Source organism: Saimiri boliviensis, chromosome 2, assembly GCF_048565385.1.
Source record: "Saimiri boliviensis isolate mSaiBol1 chromosome 2, mSaiBol1.pri, whole genome shotgun sequence".
Lineage (NCBI taxonomy): Eukaryota > Metazoa > Chordata > Mammalia > Primates > Cebidae > Saimiri > Saimiri boliviensis.
The window spans coordinates 77,352,635-77,379,920 of NC_133450.1; the positions used below are offsets into that span (position 1 = coordinate 77,352,635).

The 27,286-nt window shown below is 40.7% G+C and overlaps 1 protein-coding gene across 1 annotated transcript in view; it reads left to right on the plus strand.

Moving 5' to 3' along the window:
- SHC4 (SHC adaptor protein 4) overlaps nt 1-27,286 on the plus strand; it is a 138,739-nt gene that overhangs the window by 43,992 nt on the left and 67,461 nt on the right. The gene's annotated exons all lie outside the window — the stretch shown is intronic.

The window sequence follows — 27,286 nt, forward strand, 5'->3', positions numbered from 1 at the left end:
GCACATTCACATTGTTGTGCAACTATCATCACCATCCATTTGCAGAACTTTTTCATCTTCCCAAACTGAAACTCTGTACCCATTAAACAATAACTTCTGACCAGGCATGGTGGCTCATGCCTGTAATCCCAGCACTTTGGGAGGCCCAAGCGGGGGATCACTTGAGGTCGGGGGTTTGAGACTAGCCATACCAACACGGTGAAACCCTGTCTCTACTAAAAAAATATAAAATTAGCCAGGTGTGGTGGTACATGCCTGTAATCCCAGCTACTTACGAGGCTGAGGCAGGAGAATTGCATGAACCCAGGAGGTGGAGGTTGTTGCATTGAGTCGAGATTGCGCCATTGCACTCCAGCCTGGGCAACAAGAGCAAAACTCCAGCTGAAAAAAAAAAAAAATAACTTCCCATTCCCTCTTCCTCCCCAGCCCCTGCAACCACCATTCTACTTTCTGTCTCTATGAATTTGACTGGTCTAAGTACCTCATAAAAGTTGAAACATACAGTATTTGTCATTTTCTGTCTGACTTATTTCCTTGAACACAATGTCTTCAAGACTGATTCATTTTGTAGCTTGTCAGAATTTCATTCTTTTTTTTTTTTTTTTTTTTTTTTTGAGACGGAGTTTCGCTCTTGTTACCCAGGCTGGAGTGCAATGGCACGATCTCGGCTCACAGCAACCTCCGCCTCCTGGGTTCAGGCAATTCTCCTGCCTCAGCCTCCTGAGTAGCTGGGATTACAGGCGTGCGCCAGCATGCCCAGCTAATTTTTTGTATTTTTAGTAGAGACGGGGTTTCACCATGTTGACCAGGATGGTCTCAATCTCTTGACCTCGTGATCCAGGGGCCTCGGCCTCCCAAAGTGCTGAGATTACAGGCTTGAGCCACCGCGCCCGGCTGAATTTTATTCTTTTTTAAGGCTCAATACTACGCTATTGTATGTCTGCACTACATTTTGCGTATGCATCTATCAGTCAATAGGCATATGGGTTGTTTTTCTAAAAAAAATTTTTATTTGAGACCAGCTTGGCCAATATACTGAAACCCCATCTCTACTAAAAATACAAAAATTAGCTGGGCTTGGTGATAGGCACCTGTAGTCCCAGCTACTCCAGAGGCTAAGGCAGGAGAATCACTTGAATCCAGGAGATGGAGGTTGCAGTGAGCTGAGATCGCACCACTGCGCTCCAGCCTTGGCAGTAAGAGTGAGATTCTGTCTCAAAAAAATATATATATTTAATGACTGCCTAATATTCTCCTTTCTCCTCCTTCCCCTCCTCACCCTCTGCCTCTGCCTTCTCATCCTTCTCCCTCTCCTCCCCCTCCCCTTCCTCCTCTTCTACCCCCTCCTCCTCTCCCTCCTCCCCCTACCCTTCTCCTCCTCCTTCTTCCCCTCCTCCTTCTCCTGCTCCTCCTCCTCCTTCTTCTTCTTTCTCTTCTTCTTCTTGTTCATCGTCTTTTTCTTCTTCTTCTTCTTCTATATATAGAGACAGGGTCTTGTTATGTTGGCCAGGCTGGTCTTGAAATTCTGGGCTCAAGGGATTCTCCCACCTCAGCCTCCCAAAGTGCTAGGATTACAGGTGTGATCCACTGTGCCTCACCTCTTCTATTTTTCATCATTATAAGTAATGCTGTGATTAACATCATATATATAGATGTTTGTATATATGTTATGTGTGTGTATATATGTATGTATGTATGTGTGTGTGTGTGTGTGTGTGTGTGTGTATCTTGATTATATTTCCAAAGGACAAATTCTAGAATTAAGATCACTACTTCAAGCAATATAAGTGTTTTCAAGGCTTTTGATATGTATTGCTGGATAACTCTGCAGACTGTACTAATTGATAACCCCTTTTCCCAGCCATGTATCTATTTTTATCTACTTAAAAAACTTTGTAAACTTCTATATTTCCCTATTATTTTGTAAATAGTAAAAGGTGAACTTTCTTATTTTGCCTCTGCTATGAGGATTCAGTTTATGTCTAACGTACACACCCAGGTGAAGATGTCTGGTATGGTGTCTAGATACTGTTTCTTGTGGATGTGTCTATACATGATTCAGGCATGGCTGATTGTGTTCTGAGCAGAGTTATGGAAGCTTTTATTTTTAGATTTGGTGGTCAGGAAGTCCTCTTTAAGGAGCGAACATTTGAGCTAAGGCCTGAATAAAGTAAGGGACCCAATCATGAAAGTATCTGAGAGAAGAGAGCTGAAGGCAGAGGGAAAATAGCCATGGACATCATGGGTCCATTGTGGCAACATTTGGGCAGGGAGTGTGTGAAAATGTCAGAGAAGTCGGGATGGTGGCTCACACCTGTAGTCCCAGCACTTTGAGAGGCCAAGGGGAGAGAATCGCTTCAGCCTAGGAGTTCGAGACCAGCCTGAGCAACACAGTGAAATCCCCTGTCTACCAAAAATTAAAAAATTAGCTGCACATACTAGCTCAAGCCTGTAGTTCCAGATGCTCGGTAGGACAAGGTGGGAGGATCACTTGAACTTGGAAGGTCAGAGCTGCAATGAGTTGTGATCATACCACTGCACTCCAGCCTGGGTCACAGAGCAAGGCCCCATCTTAAAAAAAAAATTAAAATTAATTTTTAAAAGACTGTGATAGGATATGCACCTTCTCCCAAGAGTGGATGCGAAAACATTCAATAGTTGCCAACTCAGGAGAGGGAAAGGTTGACTGGAGGGAAGGATCAAGTTTTAAAATGTCCTGTGGTGTCAAGTGGTCCTACTTGAAGTCAGGAGATTCCAGCCACCAGTAGACTGAGGACCTATTCCAGGGTGGGTCTTGAAAGCAGTGAGGCTGATTTCCAAGTGCCAGGGCCAAATATCAATCCCTTGATTCAGAATCCTGTCCCTGTCATAGCTTCTTGAGCCATTTCCCTGGGGCTTTTTGAATTCGAAATGCTGTGACTTGTAATTACATGGGACCTGGGACCCCCTGACTCAAAAGGTAGAAGAAGAAACCCCATCAAGCAGAGCAGATTTAAAAAAAGAGAAGGTGGGCTGGGCATAGTGGCACACACCTGTAATCCCAGCACTTTGGGAGGCTGAGGTGGGCAGGTCACGAGGTCAATAGATTGAGACCATCCTGGCCAAAATGGAGAGACATCATCTCTACTAAAGATACAAAAATTAGCTGGCATGGTGATGCGTGCCTGTAGTTCCAGCCACTCGGGAGGCTGAGGCAGGAGAATCGCTTTAACCTTGGAAGCAGAGGTTGCAGTGAGCTGAGATCATGCCATTGTATTCCAGCCTGGTGACAGAGTGAGACTCTGTCTCAAGAAAAAAAAAAAAAAAAAGAGAGGGAGAAGATATAAAATGGATTATCTCTCACTTTAAAGAATTAGCAAAAAGCGAGGCTGGTAGTGGCTCACGCCTATAATCCCAGCACTTTGGGAGGCCGAGGCAGGCAGATCACCTGAGGTTGGGAGTTTGAAACCAACCTGACCAACATGGAGAAACCCCATCTCTACTAAAAATACAAAATTAGCTGGGCATGGTGGTACATGTCTGTAATCCCAGCTATTTGGGAGGCTGAGGTAGGAGAATCGCTTAAACCTGGGTGGCAGAGGTTGCAGTGAGCTGAGATTGCACCATTGCACTCCAGCCTGGGCAACAAGAGCGAAACTCCATTAAAAAAAAAAAAAAGAATTGGCAAAAATCAAAATTTGCTGAACAGGACAATTATCATTGCAGGATTCACCTGAATTCCTTTAAATGGTGAATTCCTTGTTGGCGTTTCAAATAAGGTTTGGTATAGAAAGAAATAAGTGACTTTCACATTTTTTTCTCAGGGGCTCCCATATTACTGAAAGAGAGGGAGATCTCTGAAACTCTTCTTTGAAACTCTAGGTCTTAAACTAAATCGGAATATGAGCTAAATGAAAAAATTTTATGAATGTAAGAAAATGGAAACAATTCAACACTAATGTTTAATGACAATATCTAAGATAATTGGTAAAAAAAAACAACTTCAGTAGTGGTTGAACATCAAAAACACATTGCAGTTAAAAGAAGAACGGATAATGACAAAAAAGGAAAAATTAAAAGAGAAGGAAGAAGAGTACTTGGGAAGCTGGGTAGGAAATAGAGGTTGTTGAGAAAGTGGTTCACATGGCCTTGAGAAACACACGTTATTGAATGAGCGAGTTTAAAGTCAAGGTGAGAGGATGTCCTACAGATACTGCCCTCAAATAAAATATTCCCATCCAGTTAACATATGGAGGAGTTGGGCAGGAGGGAGATGGATGGGATCTTTTGTTGTGATTTTCCAAAAAAAATTTCCATGGACCAAGTTAGGATTTCACCAGAAAAAACTGTATTTTGTGTGATCACAGCCATCTCTACATATTGACATGTCACCAAACATAAAATAATTCAGGTGTGAATGCTAACGAACTAGTATAAGTATTTACCACTACAAAGGCAAACAATTGGAGGCTGATGTCTCACCCACTATAAACATCTCACCATCTCTAGATTCCAAATAATCAGGAGACAGCAACATGAAAATCCTGGTAATAAAGGAGGAGCCATGATTAAGAGTCAGCCTTTGAAACAGAGAAGAAAGATGGAGCAGAATTCTTGTCTTTATGAGGGACCTTTCTGCCAAACATTTGAGGGCTGAATCCATGGACTTAGAATACAGAAAGTACTCAAATAAGAGCAGAGAAAAATAAAAGGGCAGGAAGCCATTGACTTTCTCAGCCATTCCCTGGATCTCACCTTTTTCAAAGCTCTCATCTTGCTTCCCTACCTTGACTACAGATTCAGTCCCTGGGGGAGCCACTTGAGTGGCTTTTACTGTTGTTCCTCCACTAATTCTCACCAGGCGTTCATCCCCTTGACTGATTCTGGACCAGATCTCAATTTTTATTAATAGAATATTCATGCAAAAAGGCAAAGGAGAAGGTTTTTACTGATAGTAAAGAGAAACAAGATCATTAGGGAAACAAAGGTTCCTAGCCACTCAAAATGTCTTCAAAATGTCCAGAACTGTATCAAAAGGAAACAAGAGAAGAGAGAAAGTGAAGATCATGCTAAGGATGATATTGCTACTTAGTCTCTCCTATAAAAAGATTCTCCTGGCTGGGTGTGGTGGCTCACACCTGTAAGGCCGAGTTGGGAGGCACTTTGGAAGGCCGAGTTCGGCAGATGACTTGAGGTCAGCAGTTCAAGACCAGCCTGGCCAACATAGTGAAACCTGGTCTCTACTAAAAATACAAAAAGTAGCCGAGAGTGCTGGTGAGTGCCTGTAGCCACAGCTACTCAAGAGGCTGAGGTGGGAGAATCGCTTGATCCCGGGAGGTGGACGTTGCAGTGAGCTGAGATCACACCACTGCACTCCAGCCTGGCGACAGAGTGAGACGCCATCTCAAAAAAAAATAGTTCTGCTTATGTTTTTAAAAACAAAGTTAAAGGAAATAACAACAACCAAACACGTGACCTAAATCAGGAAACTCACACACACACAAGAAATCAGGTCACTAAAACCTAAAGCTCAGCTTCCCTCCCTTGAGTAAGCATCCACATCAAGCAAAGAAGAAAAAAATATTCCTTCTCCTCTAAGGATGACTACTTCTTTGTGTCTAGGTGGGAGCCTGCCTCAAACACTGAAGGAGGAATAGACACATCAGGGTAAAGTAAGTGGAGCTGGTGGGACAGGGCTTGCCTTTCAACCCTGAAGAACAAAACTTTACATTTTGATCCCCAAGGAAATTGCAGAGGGAACATTAAGTTCATCACCACAGTACATAATTCACCCTGAAGGGCAGAGCACACCATTGGCAGGAGGGACCTCCAGATCACTGTTTTACTACTCTGTACTCTTCTGGTATTTAGTTCCTTACATGTGTAACTTGTATTCAGTTATAAAATCAGCCAGGCTCCCAGCACAGGATCTGTCAAAGGCAGGCTTAAGGGGCAACTAAGAAGCAGTGGCTTAGCCTCCTTTGTGTGATTGCCACCCCTGAGGGTCTGTGAAGGAAAATGGGGAACTGTTAAAGAATGGGTGGCAAGTGCTCCCTTTTGAGATCCCCGCTTTGGATTTTTTTTCTCTAGCTAATCTCTACCTGTTTCTTGTGGTGTATGCATCTCCTTCCAATGCTGCTGCAGACAGTAAGGAGGTTGTTTGGGTGATTTGGTACTAGCTAAAGCAGCAAGGAAACAGAGATCATCATTCAGAAGATATTGTAACTGGACTAATTTCCTGTGTATAATGTTATTGCTCCTGAGCAGTGATTCTGCAAATTTCATTCACTATCTTGAACATTTTGATTACTGTGTTTCAACAGGACATTAAAAGGAGTGACAAATGCCTTTAATGACAAATGCATACTTCTTTGTGTGTGTGTGTGTGTGTGTGTGTGTGTGAGAGAGAGAGAGAGAGAGAGAGAGAGAGAGAGGGAGAGCGAGCCAACATCAGCTGCAAAGCAGATTCAAGGTGTAGCTGAAGAATGCATGTGGTTTTCAAGAAATATGAACACTAGAAGGAAAGGCATATGAGGTAGCTAAATTAAGATTTGTTTGTTTGAAAACAGGCTGGCGTTTATCTACATTTTCTGAGGACTGTAGGAACAGGATTAGTTACAGCAATGCATGGATAAATGTGAGTATCTCTGCTAAACCTTCGAGTAGTTGAACAGCATATGCTATGTGGATTCTGGGTTGACCTGTTGCAGTTAGGAGTAGGATTGCAGCCACATGTCATGTGGAATAAAGACTACCAGAGAGGGCGATAAAAAGCCAAGTCTCTTAACTTAGTAAGCAAGGGAACACTCCCCAGTGAAGAAGTTTACTGAGAAAAGTGCTAAGGAGAAAAAAATCAGGAGTTTTAAAGTTCTAGTTTATGGTGATTATGCTAAGGATTGAAAACAAGCACTGTAGTAGCTAAGGCAGAACATCCATTGTTGGTTAAAACAGTTTGCATTGTTCATTGGTCAAGAAAGGGTGTTTAGACCCCCGTAATGGTCTGGTGTCCCAGGGTCAAGGTTCATGGTTTTTATCGGTTGATCACAACAATTAACCATGCAAAAAACATAACATCCTAAGTTGATCTCCTCTCAGCAAGCACTGGTGTCAATGGAAGGATGATTTCCTTTCACACACGCACAGATGTTAGGAAGCCTTTGCTGGATGTCTGGTGTTGTATATGTGAGTGTGCACACAGTGATCACCTCTTCTAGTTTCAGGTTTCACTGCTCTCCAATTTTGCCCAACTAAGATCTCACTTGTCAGATATTTGAGATGATTGAATTAGCCAACTAAATTCCTTTTGGAAGTCTTCAGAGATCTAGTGATTTTAAAAACAATCATTTCCAATCAGTTGAGAAGAGTTCTGATAACATGACAAAGTCAAATCCAGACAGAGAGGGTATGAAAGTCAACTGTACCTTTTTGCTCTGTCATTAGCACAATGTCTTTCACATAGCAGGCACATAGTCACTATTTGTTTGAATAAACAGGTGTAAGGTCAAGAAATATAGCTGCTAAGGCAATCCATGGAAGGGAGAAATATTTTCAAATCATATGTTTGATAAGGGATTAATATCCATAATATGTAAATAACTCCTATTACTCAACAAGAAAATAAAGAACCCTATTGAAAAAAATGGGCAGAGGACTTGAACAGATGTTTCTCTGAAGAAGATATACAATTATAAACACCTCCACCCCCATGCCACCTCCACTGAAATAGGCACTGGTATCCACAGCTGAGAGACCCACAGACAGTTTACATTACAGGACTCTGTGCAGACAACCCCAGGACCACCCCAGAGCCAGGTGGACTCCTGCGTGGCTAGACCCAGAAGAAAGACAACAATCATTACAGTTCAGCTTACAGGAAGCCACATCTATAGGAAAAGAAGGAGAGTACTACATCAAGGGAACACCCTGTGGGACAAAAGAATCTGAACAACAGCCTTTAGCCTTAGATCTTCCTTCTGACAGAGCCTACCCAAGTAAGTAGGAACTAGAAAACCAACCCTTGTAACATAGCAAAACGAGGCTCTTCAGCACCCCCCAAAAATCACACTAGTTCACCAGCAATGAATCCAAACCAAGAAGAAATCCATGATTTACCTGAAAAAAAAATTCAGGACATTAGTTATTAAGCTAATCAGGGAGGGAGGGACCAGAGAAGGGCAAAACCCAATGCAAGAAAATCCAAAAAATGATACAAGAAGTGAAGGGAAAAATATTCAAGGAAATAGATAGCTTAAAGAAAAAAAATTAAAAAATTCGGGAAACTTTGGACATACTTTTAGAAATGTGAAATGCTGTGGAATATGTCAACAATAGAATTGAACAAGTAGAAGAAAGAAACTCAGAGCTCGAAGACAAGAAAAAAGAGTAAGAAAATATGAACAAAGGCTCCAGGAAGTCTGGGATTATGTTAAATGACCAAACCTAAGAATAATCAGTGTTCCTGAGGAAGAAGAGAATTCCAAAAGCTTGGAAGACATATTTGGGGTAATAATCAAGGAAAACTTTCCTGGTCTTGCTGGAGACCTAGACATCTAAATACAAGAAGAGCAAAGAGCACCTGGGAAATTCATCACAAAAAGATCTTTGCCTAGGCACATTGTCATCAGGTTATCCAAAGTTAACACAAAGGAAAGAATCTTAAGAGCTGTGAGACAGAAGCAAATTAGATAATCTGGTCCTGAATGAATATTGGGTCAAAAACAAAATCAAGATGGAAATTAAAATTTTTTTTGAACTGAACACCAGTAATGACACAACCTATCAAAACCTCTGGGATACAGCTAAGTTGGTGCTAAGAGGAAAGGTCATATCCCTAAATGTGTACATTAAAAAGACTGAAAGAGCACAAACTGACACTCTAAGGTCACATCTCAAGGAACTAGAGGAACAAGAACAAACCAAACCCAAACCCAGCAGAAGAAAGGAAATAACCAAGATCAGAGCAGAACTAAATGAAATTGAAACAAACAAAAATGATACAAAAGACAAATGAAACAAGAAGCTGGTTCTTTGAAAAGATAGATAAAATTGATAGACCATTAGCAAGATTAGAAGAGAGAAAATCCAAATAACATCACTAAGAAATGAAACAGGAGTTAATTACAGCTGATACCGCTGAAATAGAAAAGATCATTCAAGGCCACTATGAACATCTTTATGCCCATAAACTAGAAAACCTAGAATAGATGAATAAATTCTTGGAAAAATACAACCCTCCTAGCTTAAATCAGGAAGAATTAGATACCCCAAATCAATTAATAACAAGCAGCAAGATTGAAATGGTAACTTAAAAATTGCCAACAGAAAAAACGTCCAGGACCAGATGGATTCACAGCAGAATTCTACCAGACATTCAAAGAAGAATTGGAACCAATCCTTTTGACATTATTCCATAAGATAGAGAAAGAAGCAAACCTCCTTAATTCATTCAATGAAGCCAGCATCACCCTACCAAAAGCAGAAAAGAAAAGGACATAACCCAAAAAGAAAACTATAGACCAATATCCCTGATGAATATAGATGCTAAAATCCTTAACAAAATAATAGCTAACCAAATCCAACAACATATCAAAAAGATAATCCATCAGGATCAAGTGGGTTTCATACCAGGGATGCAGGATTGTTTAACATGTGCAAGTCAATAAATGTGGCATACCACATAAACAGAATTAAAAACAAAAATCACACGATCACCTCAATAGATGCAGAAAAAGCATTTGACAAAATGCTTTATAATTAAAACTCTCAGCAAAATCGACCTACAAAGGACATACCTTAATGTAATAAAAGCCATCTATGACAAAACCACAGTCAACATAATACTGAATGGGGAAAGCTGGAAGCATTCCCTCTGAGAACTGTAACACGGATGCCCCCTCTCACCACTCCTCTTCAACATAGTACTGGAAGTCCTAGCCAGAGCAATCAGACAAGGGAAAGAAATAAATGGCATCCAAATCAGTAAAAAGGAAGTCAAACTGTCACTGTTTGCTAATGATATGATTGTTTACCTTGAAAATCCTAAAGACTCCTTCAGAAAGCTCCTAGAACTGATAAAAAAAAAATTCAGCAATGTTTCTGGATACACAGATCAGTAGCTCTTCTGTACACAAACAGTGACCAAGCAGAGAATAAATCAAGAAGTCAACCCTTTTACAATAGCTGCAAAAAAAAAAAAGAAAAGAAAAAGAAAAAGAAAAAAACCTTAAGAATATACCTAACAAAGGAGTCAAAAGACTTCTACAAGGAAAGCTACAAAACAATGCTGAAAGAAATCATAGTCAATGTGAACAAATGGAAACACATCCCATGCTCCTGGATAGGTAGAATCAATATTGTGAAAATGACCATACTGCCAAAAGCAATCTACAAATTTAATACAATCCCCATCAAAATACCACCATAATTTTTCACAGAATTAGAAAAATACAATTCTAAAATTCATATGGAACAAAAACAGAGCCTGCATAGCAAAAGCAAGGCTAAGCAAAAAGAACAAATCTGGAGGCATCACCTTACTTGATTTCAAACTATACTATAGGGTGATAGTTACCCTATAACAGTGTGGTGCTAGTACAAAAATAGGCACATAGACCAATGGAACAGAATAAACCCAGAAATAAACCCAAATACTTGCAGCCAATTGATCTTTGACAAAGCAAACAAAAACATAAAGAGGGGAAAGGACACCCTATTCAACAAATGGTGCTGGGATAATTGGCTAGACACGTGTAGGAGAATGAAAGTGGATTCTCATCTCTCACCTCATATAAAAATCAACTCAACATGGATTAAGGACTTAAACCTAAGACCCGAACCTATAAAAATTCTAGAAGATAACATTAGAAAATATCTTCTAGACATTGGCTTAGGCAAGGATTTCATGACTAAGAGCCCAAAAGCAAATCCAATAAAAACACAGATAAGTAGCTGGGACCTAATTAAAGAGCTTTTCCACAGCAAAAGGAACAGTCAGCAGAGTAAACAGACAACCCCAGTGTAGGAGAAAATCTTCATAATCTATATATCTGACAAAGGAATAATATCCAGAATCTACAATGAACTCAAACAGATCAGTAAGAAAAAAAGCAAACCATCCCATCGAAAAGTGTGCTAAGGACATGAATAGACAATTCGCAAAAGAAGATATACAAATGGCCAACAAACAGGAAAAATTTTCAGCATCACTAATGTTAAGGGAAATGCAAACCAGAACCACAATGCAATACCACCTCACTCCTTCAGGAATGGCCATAATCAAAAAAATCAAAAAAACAGATGTTGGCGTGGATGTGGTGAACAGGGAACATGTCTACACCGCTGGTGGAAATATAAACTAGTACAGCCACTATGAAAAACAGTGTGGAGATTCCTTAAACAACTAAAAGTAGAAGTATCATTTGATCCAGCAATCTCACTACTGGATATCTACCCAGAGTAAAGAAAACCATCATTTGAAAAAGATACTTGCACGCACATGTTTATAGCAGCATAATGCACAATTCACAACTGCAAAATCATGGAACCAACCCAAATACCCATCAATCAACGAGTGGATAAAGAAACTGTGGTATATATGTGATGGAATACTATGCAGTCATTAAAAAATGAATTAACACCATTTGCAGTGACCTGGAGGAGACTGGAGACTTATTCTAAGTGAAGTAACTCAGGAATGGAAAACCAAACATAGTATGTTCTCACTGATATGTGGGAGCTAAGCTATGAGGACACAAAGGCATAAGAAAGATGCAATGGACTTTGAGGACTTGGGGGAAAGAGCGAGAGGGGACAAGGGATAGAAGACTACAAATATGATATAGTGTATACTGCTCGGGTGATGGGTGCACCAAAATCTCACAAATCACCACTAAACACCTTACTCATGTAACCAAATACCACCTGTATCTCAATAACTTATGGAAAAAAAATAGCCTTAAAAAAAAAACAAAAATTAGTCGGGCATGGTGGAGCATGCCTGTAATCTCAGCTACTGGAAAGGCTGAGGGAAGAATCGCTTGAACCCAGGAGGCGGAGGCTGCAGTGAGCTGAGCTAGCGCCACTGCACTCCAGCCTGGGAGACCGAGCGCAACTCTGTCTCAAAAAAAAAAGAAAAAAAATGACACATCGCCATGACCATTATCATTGGTAAGGCCAATCCTCCGGGCCACATCTAATTCTTAATTTTTTTTTCTTTGCATTTCTTTTATGATTATGAAAAGTAAATCTGGCTTATTGTGGAAATTAAGTAGAACAAGATATTTAAAAAGCCAAATCACTGGAGATAACCAATAGTAACAGTTTGATGTATGGTTTTTCTAGTCACAGGTTTAAAAACTAAAGTGAGGTCCTATGGTGCATATTAATTTGTAACATGTTTTTGTCACTTGTGGGCACTTTTTCTACATCATTGAGTGTGAGCACTAATTGCTTAGGTCTGAACTTTAAGGTGGAAGGAATCATTTTAAGTTCATCTGCTTGCCCTAGGCATATTTACTTCTGGGTTTTAAGTAACAGAAAGTGATTGCCTAGTTAAGAAAGAAGGAGAATTCTTTGAAAGGATATTGGGGCAGCTCTGGAACCTGAGGAGCAGTAGACAGTCAAACTTATCAAGGACAGGGGCCAAGTCTCTTGAGGCCTTGGCAGCAGGAGTGTAGGGATGCCCCCATCTCTGGTTCTCTCTCAGTTCCGAATACTGATTCCCAGGAAATATGGCAATTAGGCCTGGACCAGTCATGTTCAACCAGGAAAGCACTGTATTGTGGCAATATGGTAGTTCCATGATAATCCTGTATATAGAAGGGGAGTGGGTAGGAAAAAGGGGATGAGATGGGGAAGCAGGAGCGGGGAAGAGTGGTGGGAAGTAGGGGAAGGACAAGGACAGGAAAAATCAGGTGGAAAAAGAAACTTGTAAAATGAAACGAGTAGATACAGTAAAAAATAGATTTCCACCTCAAAAGGAAAAGAAGACATTAGATCAATTTCTTTGGACTATTTAAATTATCCCTAAATATGCTCTACTAAAATCTAATATTTGCAAAATTGTTAATCAAATGTTTGATGTTATTATAGCAGAGTTAATTGTAGAACATAATTCAGCTGAGCTGTATTTTTATGTGGTGGTTAAACATTTCTAAACTTTGAGAGTCCATGTATAGGTACTGTATATATTTAGGCCCCTTTTATAGGACTTAGGGCATTGTTTTAGTGTTTTAGATATTTATAGAAGTATATAAAATAGTCTTAGTTTTTGCTCCATGACAAGCTGTTGGCAGTTTCTATATTTTATTTGCTGCGGAGTCTTTGGTCAGGAATGAAACTCCCAATTATAGCATCTTTTCCATGGAAAATATGATCTGCATTGTGAAGTGGTTTCTAAAAATATGTTGTGGCTAAACGGAGGGCCTGCTAATTTGTCCACATAAATCTATAGAAACATACAGATGTGCACATTGTTATTACACAAACAGCTCCTCAATCAGGCAATATACACACATTCACTAGCCTAAACAAGAATAGTTGTATATCTGTCCATGTTGAAGTATAGATGTTTATGGATGGCTTCAAGTGTTTGAAGAGAAACAAATTAATTCAGAGATTAAAACACATGAATGTTTAAGTCTGTGCATGTGTATTTTTAGCTCTGATTGCTGAATGAAATAGCTTTCTCCAGTGATTTCGTCCCAGGCCTTCTTTACCATTCAGAGTCAGATGAGAATATGTTCTAGTATCTCTGTTTTGTGGCCCCTATTTGCTTTCTTTAAGCCTGGCTTTCTAATTTTGCTTTTGATAGATACAGTGGCTAGCCTCCAATCTTCATCATTTTACAATGCAAGTAAGAATAGGCCTTTGCACCATTGTTCTGGGAAGCACAGAAGCTGCAGTTGAATGGCAGCCTCCTGAGAAAGCTCAGTGTGCCCTGGAGGGTGTCTGCCCTGGAAAGGATTGGGTTCTTTAAGGTCTTGTTTCAGTGGAGCAAACACAAGAGCTCCATCATCCATCATCTTTGGGCTTGAAGGTTTTCTTCAGAAGCCCAGTCCCTGGAGCTGGAAGGATTCAGAGCCACAGTTTCTGGGACATAGTTGGGTTGATAATTATTTGTTGAATAATGGAGAGGTTTCTAGGCTTCTCAGGCCTGGATCACAGATTTTGAAATGACCCCGGAGGTCTTGAAGTTTTCATGGTCACTGCTGGTTAGAGAAAAGCAGAAAAGACTAGAGAATCTAAAACAGGATCCAACGTGCTGAACCAGGCCAAATTCCAGAATGAGGAGCTCTTGGACAATTAGATCAGGTCCCTGGTTCAACAGCAGAGTGTTTGGCTTATGGGTGCCGTGTGTGTGTGTGTGTGTGTGTGTGTGTGTGTGTGTGTGTGTAGTGTTTAGAGAAAGGATCTCATGCTATAACCCAGGCTGGAGTACAGTGGCATGATCTAATCTCCTTATAGTCTCAAACTCCTGGGCTCAAGTGATCCTCCTGCCTTGGCCTCCCAAGTAGCTAGGACAGCAGTTATGCACTACCACATCTGGCTAATTAAAAAAATTATTTTGTGGAGACGAGGTCTTGCTATAGCGCCCAGGCTGGTCTCATATTCCTGGCCTTAAGCAATCCTCCCACCTCAGCCTCCCGAAGTGCTGAGATTATAGGTGTGTACCACTGTGCCCAGCCAGGCATATTTTTGAACAAAGGAATAAAAATAAATTCCGTAAAGATGCTCATTTGGATCAGACAGCCTTGAGGTCCACGAGTTGATTCGGATGAAGAGAAGGATTTCTCAATCGCGTGGAAGTGGATGAACCTTAGCCTCTTTCTAGTTAAAGAAATCAAACATGGTTTCAACTATTGGCAGGCTGTCGACATAACAGTTTATTAGTAGTTTATAGCTACTCTTAACAACTTTATCATCATAAAATTTAACATTTATAAAATAGATATTACTATTAACCCTGTTTTGTCCATAATAATATTGAGACTTAGAGAAATTTAAAAATTTACTGAGGTAATCTAGCAAGTCACTAGGTGGTAGAACTGGAAGCCAGATCTGTCTGCCTCTTGTCATTATGAGGCAACCAAAGTAGAATAATTTTAAGGAACAAATCTTGGAGAAGTGCTGAAAGCCAGACATGACGGAATAAGGAAATGTTTAATCCTCATGTTGGGATTTGGCCTGGGTTTAAAATGCCATATTCCCTGTTTGTGAGTTGTCTCTGAAGGGCTTCATAAAGACACGCATAAATCTGTAGGAGAAGATACTTCAGTATCCTTTTGTGGTTTCTAAGGAGAAAAAATGAGTTAGATAGTAGTTCTTAAACTTGAATATGCAAAGGCTTGTTGAAGCAGAGAATGTTAGCTGGGCTTGGTGGCATGCACCTGTAGTACTTCCACCTCAGCTACTTGGGAGGCTGAGGTGGGAGGATCACTTGAGCTCAGGAGTTTGAGGCTGTAGTGTGTGATGATCACCCACTTGTGAATAGCCACTGCACTCCAATCTGGGCAACACAATGAGACCCTCTATCTGAAACAAACAAACAAACAAACACAAATATTGGACCCCAACCCCAGAGTTTTTTATTCAATAATTTGCATGTCTAATGAGTTCCAGGTGATGCTAATGCTGCTGGTTCAGGGACTGCACTTGGAGACCTGCATGTGCAAGGGAAATCTATCCAGAGATTTGAAAATGAGGTCTCTGTATCATTTGGACTACAGATTACATGGAAGCTCCTTATTTCTGAGCAGGTGATTCCCCAGAAAATCCCCTGAAGTATCTGCAAGTTTTAAGTGTTATTTCTGTTTTTGCTTTTAAGAAAGGAAAATGGGAATATCAGGGTATATGAGAGCAGTGAGTTGTAACTCTGCTACATCCTAAATAGCTAGAAAAAAATGATGTAATTCCTTCTGGGAAGAGTGAGCTAGATGGGAAGCACCCAAACTCATCACAAAGTCATCTCATCTAGAGAAAGTCTTTTCATTGATAAAAAAGAGAGCTTTGTGGCCAAAGTAAATGCAGGACAATTGTTGCATCTCTCTACCTGTCAGGCAGATTTGTTCCATTTCCTGTTGGTATTCTCAGGAGGGAAGCTGAAAAATGCCTAATAGAGTAAGTGCACAGCTCTGTTCCCTTTAATTATATGTGATTGAGTTGTAGTTTCTGAGAGCTGCACTTACGCTAGGAAATGTGTACTGTAGTGTATGTCTGAACAATTAAAAAGTGGGTGTTTTTGATCCAGATTATCTGTGTCTCTTATGCGAAATTCTCTGAAAATGATTTTTTTCACTGCTGCCTGTGACAAAACAGATTCTTAAAAGATATCATCTAGTTGAGTGTATGCAAGTGTAAGGGGACATAACTCTGGCAGCAGCTGGTTAGCAGGGCTCAGGCTGGATATTGAAACAGGTTCTGAGATGGAGAGTTGAGTGCAAAAGATTTGCTGGGAAGGCTCTTGAAATCAACAGTCAAGGGAGTGAGGGAAGCAGGGGCTGGCAGAGGGAGAGGCTGAAAAGCGATGAAGTCACAGCAGACTCCACGGGCAGTTCTGGAGCTGTGATAGCCCTTCAGAGTTGCTCCATATTGAGGTACAGGAACTGGGCCTTGGAACCCCGTATTGACCGGTCAGGTCACCGGATGCCTACTGTTGCTGGGGAGGGGATGTAACATGGGAAAGGCAACTTTCCCAAGAGAGCACAGTTTCTGCGGAAGGAATTCAGCTATGCTCCATGAGAAGTGAGCACTCCAGCAAGTGGGGGAATGAGTACCTCTGTCCTGAAGGGGGATTTGATTTATATAGGGAGACAAGGGTTACACTTTGTTTTGATGACATAGAGCTATCTAACATTCATACATCGAATACACTGTATTTCCGAGGCAGCCTCCTAGGTGCCATGTGGTATCCAAAGAAAGCCAGACATGCATTCTGCCTTTATAGAAACTTGTGCCATTCATTACCATTACACATGATAGACATAATTTGATGTACTATATAACATATTAACTATAGCATTCCAGTTGTAACACACAGAATATTTTGCTGGGTACTAGGTATTGTACAAATTAGGTTAGACCCAGTTCTTTTTTTTTTTTTTTTTTTTTTTTTTAAGACAGGGTCTCACTTTATTGCCCAGGCTGGAGTGCAGTGGCACAATCTCAGCTAATTGCAGCCTTGACCTCCTGGGTTCAAGCAATCCTCCCACCTCCCCAAGTTGTTGGGTCTATAGGTGCAAGCAAACACACCCGGCTAACTTTTGTATTTTTTGTAGAGACAAGATTTTGCCCTGTTGCACAGGCTTCTCTTGAACTCCTGAGCTCAGGCAATCCACCTACTTCGGCCTCCCAAAGTGCTGGGATTACAGGCATGAGCCACTGGGCCTGGCCTAGACCCAGTTCTTAAAGTAGACAACCATTATAAGGATAAAGCAATAATAATGGCTAGCATTTACTGAGGTATTGTTCAAAGCATTATTCTTATTTGTACTTTTGATATTTAAGGAATTTGGCTTTAAAAACTTGTTCAAGGTGACAGAGATTATAAGAGACAGCTAAATTTTGAATTCTAGCTGTCTAACTGCAGAGTCTACTTAACTAGCTTTTCCTCACTTTCTATTATCATAAGGAAATAGTTATAGATAAATTAAAGCCATCAAATTTTAAGAGTTACTATAATTTTGCACTTTTGTTTATTTCTTCATTGCCTGCCCAAACACTTTGCACTGTACCATGCACATAGTATCACTTAAGGAAGATTAGATGATAATTAAAAGGGAAATAATTTGTTTCCCTCTGCCTCTACTGAGTGCCGTTAGAGGAAAAGAATGGAAAAACAATAATTTACAGTGTAAAAAGAGTTCCAAAATTCTTTCAATGACATAGGGAAAGACCCCTTTCTTATAATACCCAACTTCCTGTACCAAGAAACCAAACAAGACAAAGTTCAAAATAGGTATAAATAATCCTTGCAAAGGACTGCACTCTGATAAGCTGTGGACCATGCACAAGCTAATAGCTGACCACGACCCCAAAGCCTCTTACATTTGTTTCTGGTTTGCTTTACAGCAAGAGTCAGAGAACAACAGCCTGCAGGCCAAATCCCATCTGCTACCTGATTTTGATTTTGCCACCTTGTCAGCCAAGAATGGTTTTGACGTTTTTAAATGGTTGGAAAAAACACCCCAAAAGAATATTTTGTGACACATGAAAATTATATGGAATTCAAATTTCAGTGTCCATAAGCGTTACTGGCACACCAGCACACTCATTTGTTTATGTATTGCCTATGGCTGTTTTTCTAGTGAGAACAGCAGAATTGAGTAGCTGTAACAGAAACTGTATAACCTGCAAAGCCCAAAATATTTCCTACCTGGCCCTCTTCAGAAAAAGTTTGCCAACTGATGCTAGTGTGCTTCTCAACCCTAGTCGTGTTGAAAGTATTTGGGAGAGCTCTTAAAATCTCTGATCCCTAAGCCCCATCCTGTACCAATTAAGTCAGAATCTCTGGAGCTGAGACCCAGTCTTCAGTACTTGGTAAAATTCTTGATGGTATAGTCCAATGCACAGCCAAGGCTGAGAACTACTGCCCAGAGTGTTGAATACATTTGAGGGGCAAATGGATTATTAGAACTTGCTGCCTTCAGATAAGAGAGAGAATGCAGGCCACTCTCTCACCACTTGGGTGTGCAAAGGGTGATGCGAGCAAAGACATTCAGGACCTCCATGTGCTCTCTGGCAAAAGCCGTTCTTTCTCTTTTCTTTCATTCTTTCTTTTTCTTTTTTTTTTCTTGAGACGAAATCTCACTCTGTCGCTCAGGCTGGAGTGCAGTGACGCAATCTCAGCTTGCTGCAACCTCTGCCTCCGGGATTCAAGCAATTCTTCCACCTTAGCCTAGTAGCTAGGACTACAGGCACCTACCACAGCTCCCAACTACTTTTTGTATTTTTAGTAGAGACGGGGTTTCACCATGTTGGCCAGGTTGGCGTTGAACTCCTGACCTCAGGTTATCTGCTCACTTCGGACTTCCAAAGTGTTGGAATTACAGGCGTGAGCCACCATGCCCAGCCATGAAGCCCTGCTTCTTGAGGAAATGAGGATGGGGGAGGCAGAGGGGAGAGGAGAGGTTTATGCCAAATGGCTATCCCAGAATATAGAGTGACTACATTGAAAACAAAATTCCTCAGAATGAAGTATCATCAAACACACGTAAGGCAGTGTAACCTTCCCTATCTTAGCCTCTAGGATTAGGTGACCTAATTCCTTAACATGAACAATCTGGTCTATGCTATAGAGCACAGAAGCAGTTACTCTGTGCAGTGAGTCTAATAGAAGGTTTAATCAGATGTGTGGTTCATGAACTCTGTATCAGAATCACTTGTTTAACTGTAGATTCCTAGGCCTCACCCCAGAATCAAAACCTCTAGGAACAGTCCTAGAAATCTGTGTTTTAACCAGCACCCAGTTGATTCTTAAGAACTTCACAGTTTTATCACCACTTATCTAAATGGTGTACTCTCTACGGATGTGCAGGCTGAAGTTTTCCTACCGTTATTTGTCACGGTGGATTAACCAGCTAGGCCAGTTGTTCATTCCTTCCAGATGTCAACACACATTAAAAAAATGGACTTCCCAAATAAAATCTATAACATATGCCAAATGGCCTTTAAAAAAAAACAGAGTTATTTAAGAAAAAAACATGGTATAAGTAATATATTCATTACACCAATTACTGTTTTGTGCAATCTGTATGACAAACTGTTCTACTATTTACTTATTTATTTATTTAGATAGAGTGTTGCTCTGTCTCCCAGGCTGGAGTACAGTGGCACAATCTCAGCTCACAGCAACCTCTTCCTCCCTTTGTGCAATCCTCCTGCCTCAGCCTCCTGAGTACCTGGGATTACGGGTGCACACCACCACACCTAGCTAATTTTTGTATTTTTACTAGAGACTGGGTTTTGACACGTTGGCCAGGCCAGTCTTGAACTCGTGACCTCAAGTGATCTGCCTATCACCTGGCCAAACTGTTTTAAATATGTTTAAAATTCCAAGTATTTGCTGAAGAATTTTTGGAAGTAGGTATACATCATTTAGAGTGAACTTGAGTGAATAAAGTGAGTGACTAAATAAGATCTGTTTTTCGTTTTTTTTAAATGAGCTTTGGCTCTTAAGTGACCACATTATGCATCAATGCACTCTTTAACTCCAAAAGACACACCTTCATAATATTTTGAATATTTTGTCGAAAACAGAATTGTTTTAAAGAAGCCCAGTTTATCCTATAAGGAAGAAGAACAATCTTTTGAATTTACAAATTGCCATGTATTTTATATGAAACCAACTCTATTTATTATTGTCATTTCCTTAACCACTTATAAGGCCTATAAGCCATCAGTTTGTGGGTGTGGGTGTTTGAATTTTGAGATACATGATTGTATTACAGGAAATCACTGTGGGGACAGGAGAAAACCAGCACTTTAATACCGTGACCTCGTGAGATTTATAAGGGAGATGTGAATCTCCAGACAAGAGAGTCTTTCACCTCATTCCAGTGTGATTATTGGGTTTGCATTTGCATGAGAGCTAAAGGGCAGAATCACGAAGTTGACAGAAAACCCATTTCCTCTGGTTACTGAACTGGGTTGGATATCAAATGTTCTTTAGAATCAGATTTTAAATGTAATTCAGGTGAACAGAGTGGTTCACCTGAATTACATTTAAAATCTGATTCTAAAGTCAGTGTGGGGATAAACGCTGTGGGCAGTACTGAAAGGTTTTATTTGACCATCCTGGGACTTGAGGTGCCGGTTTCTAAAGTAAAAGGATGCACTTTATGAGCTGAGTCCACCCTCCTAGAGTGCACGGGTGATGCCCCTTGATAATAGCACAAAGAAAGTTTGAAGCTTTCCATTTCCAACTGGTCTATGGGCATTGACTGCATTCATTGTGTGCTTATCACCACAGAGGCAGGCTCCTGTTCTAAAGTGTCCTGTCTGAGGGTTTTCACAAATTCCTGGATGTCTTTAATTTCACTAAGCTGGGCAAAATTGAACACATAGATCACTGAGCCTTGCTATCCTGCAGGCAAAGATTTAAAAAAAGATGGTACTGGTTTCCCTAGAACAATCGGAACAGCGTAATACCACACAGATGTGCAGTCTGAATTACTCAAAGTCTCTGCATTCACAATAAGAAGGCAATCCGAGACATTCAGGATGCAACATGTCCCTTAGACTTTGTTAACTGATTTCTTTAAGGACTTACATTGGAGATGAAAGTAAAAAATGTCCTTTGGGAAATGCAGGTGAATTTGTTTTGACTGAGTAGTGTTGACTTTTTATTTTGGAAAGGTTCTTGCTGTGATTAAAATTTTATTCTCATTCCTATTTGAAGAGACAAAACTGACAAAATTTTTTCTCATTCCGATTGCAGGGACAATACTCCTTCACTGTGGATGTGACTGTAGGGGGGTGTGTGTGTGTGTGTGTGTGTGTGTGAGACGGTGGGGGATGTGGGGATCAGTGTGTGTGTGTGACGGTGGGGGATGTGGGGATCATTGTCTTTAATCATTCCAGCTAGGCCCCTTTGCCTGGTTTCATGTTGCACATTTTCTGGCTTTCCTATTGACTGAAGAGCTGCATCTTGATATTCACCAGAAAAAAATCTGCCCCACAGCCTCTCCTCCCATTAAATGCTCCCATTTGTCTTGGATTGCGATTCCAAACTTAAAAAAAAAAAAAAGTGTGTGTTTGTGTGTGTGTGTGTGTGTGTGTGTGTGTGTGTGTTGCGTGTTAGGTGACATTGCTTCCAGAGGAGCTTAACCGTTTAAGGGTTAAAGACACAGAAGAATTATAACTTAAGTGCTGTAGTGGCCAGGAGTTGGTGAAGAAAGGTGGCTTTGTTTGATGATTAGTTTGGATTCTGTTAAGACAGACAAAATATCTTTTTTTGGTCTTATGGCGTAGGCAGGGTTTTATATGCTTAAAAGCAAATCTTCAACGGCATTCTCATTCTCTTACATCAGCCCACTTCTCCCCTTCCCTCTCATGTGGCGAAACAATAAACAAAGTGGTCACTGTTGGTGCTCTGGGGCGTTTCTCTTTCTTTCCAATACAGGCTCCCAAGATGGAAATCTTTAGCCATTGAAACTCCAAAAATTCTGCTCCTCTAAGAGCAGACGCTTGCTGAGTGTTTGCTGGCTGGAGAAAGTCTCACAGCCACTTGGCTCCAAAAGGGTTCTGCAGGAGCACAGCTGCTTGGGCTGCAAGAATGGTGGGGCACCCTCAGCCCCAGGAGAAACCGCTCTCAACTCTGTTTTCTTTTTCTTTTTCCTCAGCATTTGTAAAGTTGGCCCAAGGGTGCGGCTGAGACTCCAGAAAACCACTGAAAGCGCTATTTGTTCTTGAAAATGTTACAGTTAATGTCTTGGTCCCAGTAGTAGGGGAAGAAAAGGTCTTTGTGAACAAGCAACAAAATGCAGGCATCTCTCTGCCTTACTTGCTGGGATTTCAGGAGGTTTGTTAACGCTGCTATCAGCAAGGCAAGCGGATTTTGAGAGGTTAAGTTAAAGCGATAATTCTTAACCTGGGATCTGTGATTTAGATTCTAAGAGGTCCGCAGAGTGTTTTGGGGAGCTTTGAGGTGAGGAGCGGACCTTCTCAAATGGAACAGAAAAGTTTGTACAGGCCGGGTATAGTGGCTCACATCTGTTATCCCAGCACTTTGGGAGGCCAAGGCAAAGTGGGCAGATCACCTGAGGTCAGGAGTTCAAGACCCACTTGGCCAATGTGGCGAAATCCCTATCTCTACTAAAAATACAAAAATTAGCCGGGCTTGGTGGCAGGCACCTGGGATCCCAGCTACTTGGGAGGCTGAGGCAGGAGAATCGCTTGAACCCTGAAGCCGGAGGTTGCAGTGAGCCAAGATTGTGCCATTGCACTCCAGCCTGGGTGACAGAGCGAGACTCCGTCTCAAAAAAGAAAAGAAGAAAGAAAAATCTGTACAAATAGATCTTTTATTGGAGAGAGGCATGGCTCATCTTAAAGTCTCCAATTAAAAAAAAAAATTAGCAACTACTACTGAGTCTTGCTCTGTTGCCCAGACTGCAGTACAGTGATGTGATCCTAGCTCACTGCAGCCTTGAACTCCCAGACTTAAGCCATCCTCCTGCCTCGGGCTCCTAGGTAGCTATGGCTACAGGTGTGCACTGCTATGCCTGGCAATTTAAAAACAAAATTCTTTTGTAGAGGCAAGTTCTCACTATGTTGTCCATCTGGTCTCAAAGTCCTGGCCTCAAGGGTTCTTCCTTGGCCTCCCAAAGTGGTGGGATTACAGGTGTGAGCCACTGTGCCTGGGTAATAATTACTGTTTAAAGCAACTTCCTCAGCAAAGTTTTCCCCTTTTTTTCTTTTGAGCAGAGTTTGGTACATCAACAGATTTTGGGGACTCTGTAAAACCTCACATGCCTCAAATGTACAGTTGAGTGAGTGTGTGAGTGCACACTCATGTGTGTTTGCCCACGTGGGCAGAGCCTGGCTCTGGATGCTCATTTCTTCCAGGAGGTGGCAGCCAGCGCATAGGCAGCAGAGGGCTAGGGAAGGGCAGAGGCATCCCGAGTAAACCTTTTCCAGAGTTGGCACCTAGCACTTTGTCCTTTTGCCTGGGTAGTTTACGTCAGCCACGCTGTTGTTTACTACTGACCAAAGAGCAGCCCTTCACTATGTTAGGGGAGTGAGCAAGGAAAGGACAGTCAGTATACTACTTCCCCTAGTCTCTAGAGCCTAGGACTCCCTCCTTTTTATCCATCTGGCAATATGGTTCCTCCCTGGTGCTTGTGAGTTTTGAAGTTAGAACTAGATATGCATTCTGTCTCTCCCATCAATTGCCTTATTTGGACACAGTTATTTAAATTCTTTGACCTTTAGTTTCCTCATTTGTAAAATAAGAGTAAAGTCCCTACCTTGGAATGTTCTTGTTCCTACTCATGAAATGATGTACGTAAGGTGCTCACCTCTGGCCCTGACCACAGAGAGTGCTCAGTGAATAGGGACTGGCCTGGAGCTGTGGCTCATGCCTCTAATCCTGGCACTTTGGGAGGCTGAGGTGGGAGTCTCACTTGAGCCCAGGAGTTCAAGACCAACCCAGCAACATAGGGAGACACTGTCTCTGCAAACAATAAAAAAGGAAAAGAAAAAATTAGCCAATTTTGGTGGTGCTTGCCGGTTGTAGTGGTCCTAGCTACATGGGAGGTTGAGGTAAGAGGATTGCTTGAGCTTACAGAGGTTGAGGCTGCAGTGAGCTATGATCGTACCACTGCACTCCAGCTTCGGCAACAGAGTGAGACCCCATCTCTACAAAAACAAAAAAATTAAATAAATAAACATAAATAGGGGCTGTTCTTTCATTGAAACTCAGGCTCCCTGTGACTGCAAGGTGTACCATTCTAAAAGGCTTTGCTAAACCTGTTCAAGATTTTTTTTATCTTTATGAAACTTTTGGGACTAGAAACAGGTAAGTCAACTAAAAAAACTGAAAAAGCAAACCTGAATTTAGTTTGCTTTTTCAAACAAAGATGGAGGAGTTAAAAGCTAAGCTGGAATGAGAGCAGAGAGAGAAGAACATCTGTTAGTATCTGTAGCATGAACATTTTCCCACTTCCCTATAGGTGTTACCTGTCCGTTGGGACATCTTTTTTTTTTTTTTTTTTTTTTTTTTTTTTTTTTTTTTTTTTTGAGATGGAGTTTCGCTCTTGTTACCCAGGCTGGAGTGCAATGGCGTGATCTCGGCTCACCGCAACCTCCGCCTCCTGGGCTCAGGCAATTCTCCTGACTCAGCCTCCTGAGTAGCTGGGATTACAGGCACGCGCCACCATGCCCAGCTAATTTTCTGTATTTTTAGTAGAGACGGGGTTTCACCATGTTGACCAGGATGGTCTCGATCTCTTGACCTCGTGATCCACCCGCCTCGGCCTCCCAAAGTGCTGGGATTACAGGCTTGAGCCACCGCGCCTGGCCTGTTGGGACATCTTTGATGTGCCTTCACATCTCAACACTTCTGCCTGACACTAGCAAAACTCCTGTTGAAGGAACTTAACTTTGCATTATTTTCAATATTTTAAAAGATTATTTATCCAATTAAGTGCACAATGAAAGTAAAACATAACATTGTTTACCTTGTAACAATGTAGAATCAGAAACAAAATAGCACCCCTCATAAAGAAAACCACCTAAAACCAAGCCAGAGTGTATAAGCTCTTTCTATATTACTATTTACAGATGATAATTTTATATAGCTGCTACCAATGTGAACGTACTGTTGCAACTTCTACTTTTTCATACTAATTAATATAGACTTCTTCATATTTCTGTACAGGTTTCTCCCCACCTTGTCAAAGGTTGTAATAAATTATTTAAACAAATTTTTTTTAGAGACAGGGTCTCACTCTGTCACCCAGGCTGGAGTGCGGTGGTACTGCAGGTTGAACTCCTGGGCTCAGCCAGTTCTCCCAAGTAGGTGGGACTACGAGCGTGTGCCACTACGCCCAGCTCATGCTCTGATAAATTTTGCCATTTGTCAACTTTTACCAAATTAACTCTGTAAATATTGTATTAATACTAAGGCCCCTGGCAATGAATAAATAAACCTAAAGCAGAATATTTCCCTCCCATCTTTTCCAACACTGGAAAAGAGTGAAGTGTCTTGTTTTTATTTTCAATTTTAAAATTATAACAAATGTGAATATTTTCCCATCTTAAAAAAGCAAATGATTTCTCTCTCCTTTTGTGTGAACTATCAGATCCAGGGGTCAACAAACTATGGCCCATGGGCCAAATCTGGTCACCACCGGTTTCTAGAAATAAAATTTTATTGAAACACAGCCACGTTCACTTGTCTATATATTGTCTAAGGCTGCTCTTTGCACTACAATGGCAGAGTTGAGTACTTGCAAAAGAGCAAAGTCTGAAGTATTTACCGTCTGGTACTTCACAGAAACAGTTTTCAGACTCTTATCTCTTAGTTCATATTCACTCTTGTTCTACCATATGTTATGCTCCAGTAATATCAAAGTACTTGTAATTCCCCTCATGTCATGATACTTTGTGTTTTGGTGTCTTCACCTATGTTCTTCCCTCTGTCTGGAATTTCCAGTGTCCTCTCTGCCAGGAAGCTTTAGCCTTTCAAAACCTCTTTGAGAGGCATTCATGCTATAAAGCATTCCCTTTAACTTAAATTCACTGCATTACTTGTTAGAAGATACAGATAATTGGTGTGAGAATCAAGAAAACAAATGTGTGGGAAAACAGTGTGAAAATTCAAGATGCTATATAAAACTAACAACTTCTAATAAGAAGTTATTATATTTGGCATAAAATTATTGTTATTATATTTTTATTATTGTTATTATATTTGGCGGCATCAATATCCACCTTTGTTTTTACTTCAATTTCACATCATGTATAGTCAACTTTTTAGACCAAAACACCCAAATCACTCTCATGAAGTAAAGGACCTGCCTTATCTCATCTTTATTAAATACTGTCAATAGAGTGGGGTGCCTGGAATAGCTATTTTGGCAGTATCAGTGCCAATTTGAATTAATTATATGAGTCTTACCAATTATTGAGTAATCATTAAAATGACTCAAAATGTAAATCAATCGACAAGCCAGAGAGCCCAGCCCTCTGTATTATCCTTCTATTTGACTCCCGAGAACAAAGCATAGGCTCCTAGAGAAACAATAAATATGAAATCCTGAGAATATATGCTAACCAAAGATCCATTCTATCCTTTGATTGCAGATAATTATGCAAAAATCAGACAAAATAATACCTTGAAGGAGAGTTTGATTTATATAGAAAAAATGATCTGAGCTAAAACGTGCATTATAAGTGCAAAATAATGCCTAGAATCTTTGAGAATTCTACTTACCTTTCAAAAGTTCTTCTAGAAGGACATTGCTCTGCACTACAACATATCATAGCTCTAGTTTTAAAAATGGGTCTGCCTTCCTCTCTCTGACCTCTCCCCACTTCCTTTGGGAATCTAAACCATAGAAAATGTTATCGTGAAATACAATATATCTAAAAACAATCATACAATGTTGCATGCATATGTGTGTTGGTGTGTGTGAGAGAATATACTTTATTAATTTAAACAATGATCTCTGGGGCATCCAGAAGAGATTTCCATTTGCCTTGTGAAAAGTTTAATATATGTGTTGAAAGCCACAAGGCTAAGGTTCAAGTTACACAGAGTGAAAGCTTGGGCAGTTATGAATGCTCAGAGTCCCAGAGACAAAAGCTTTTA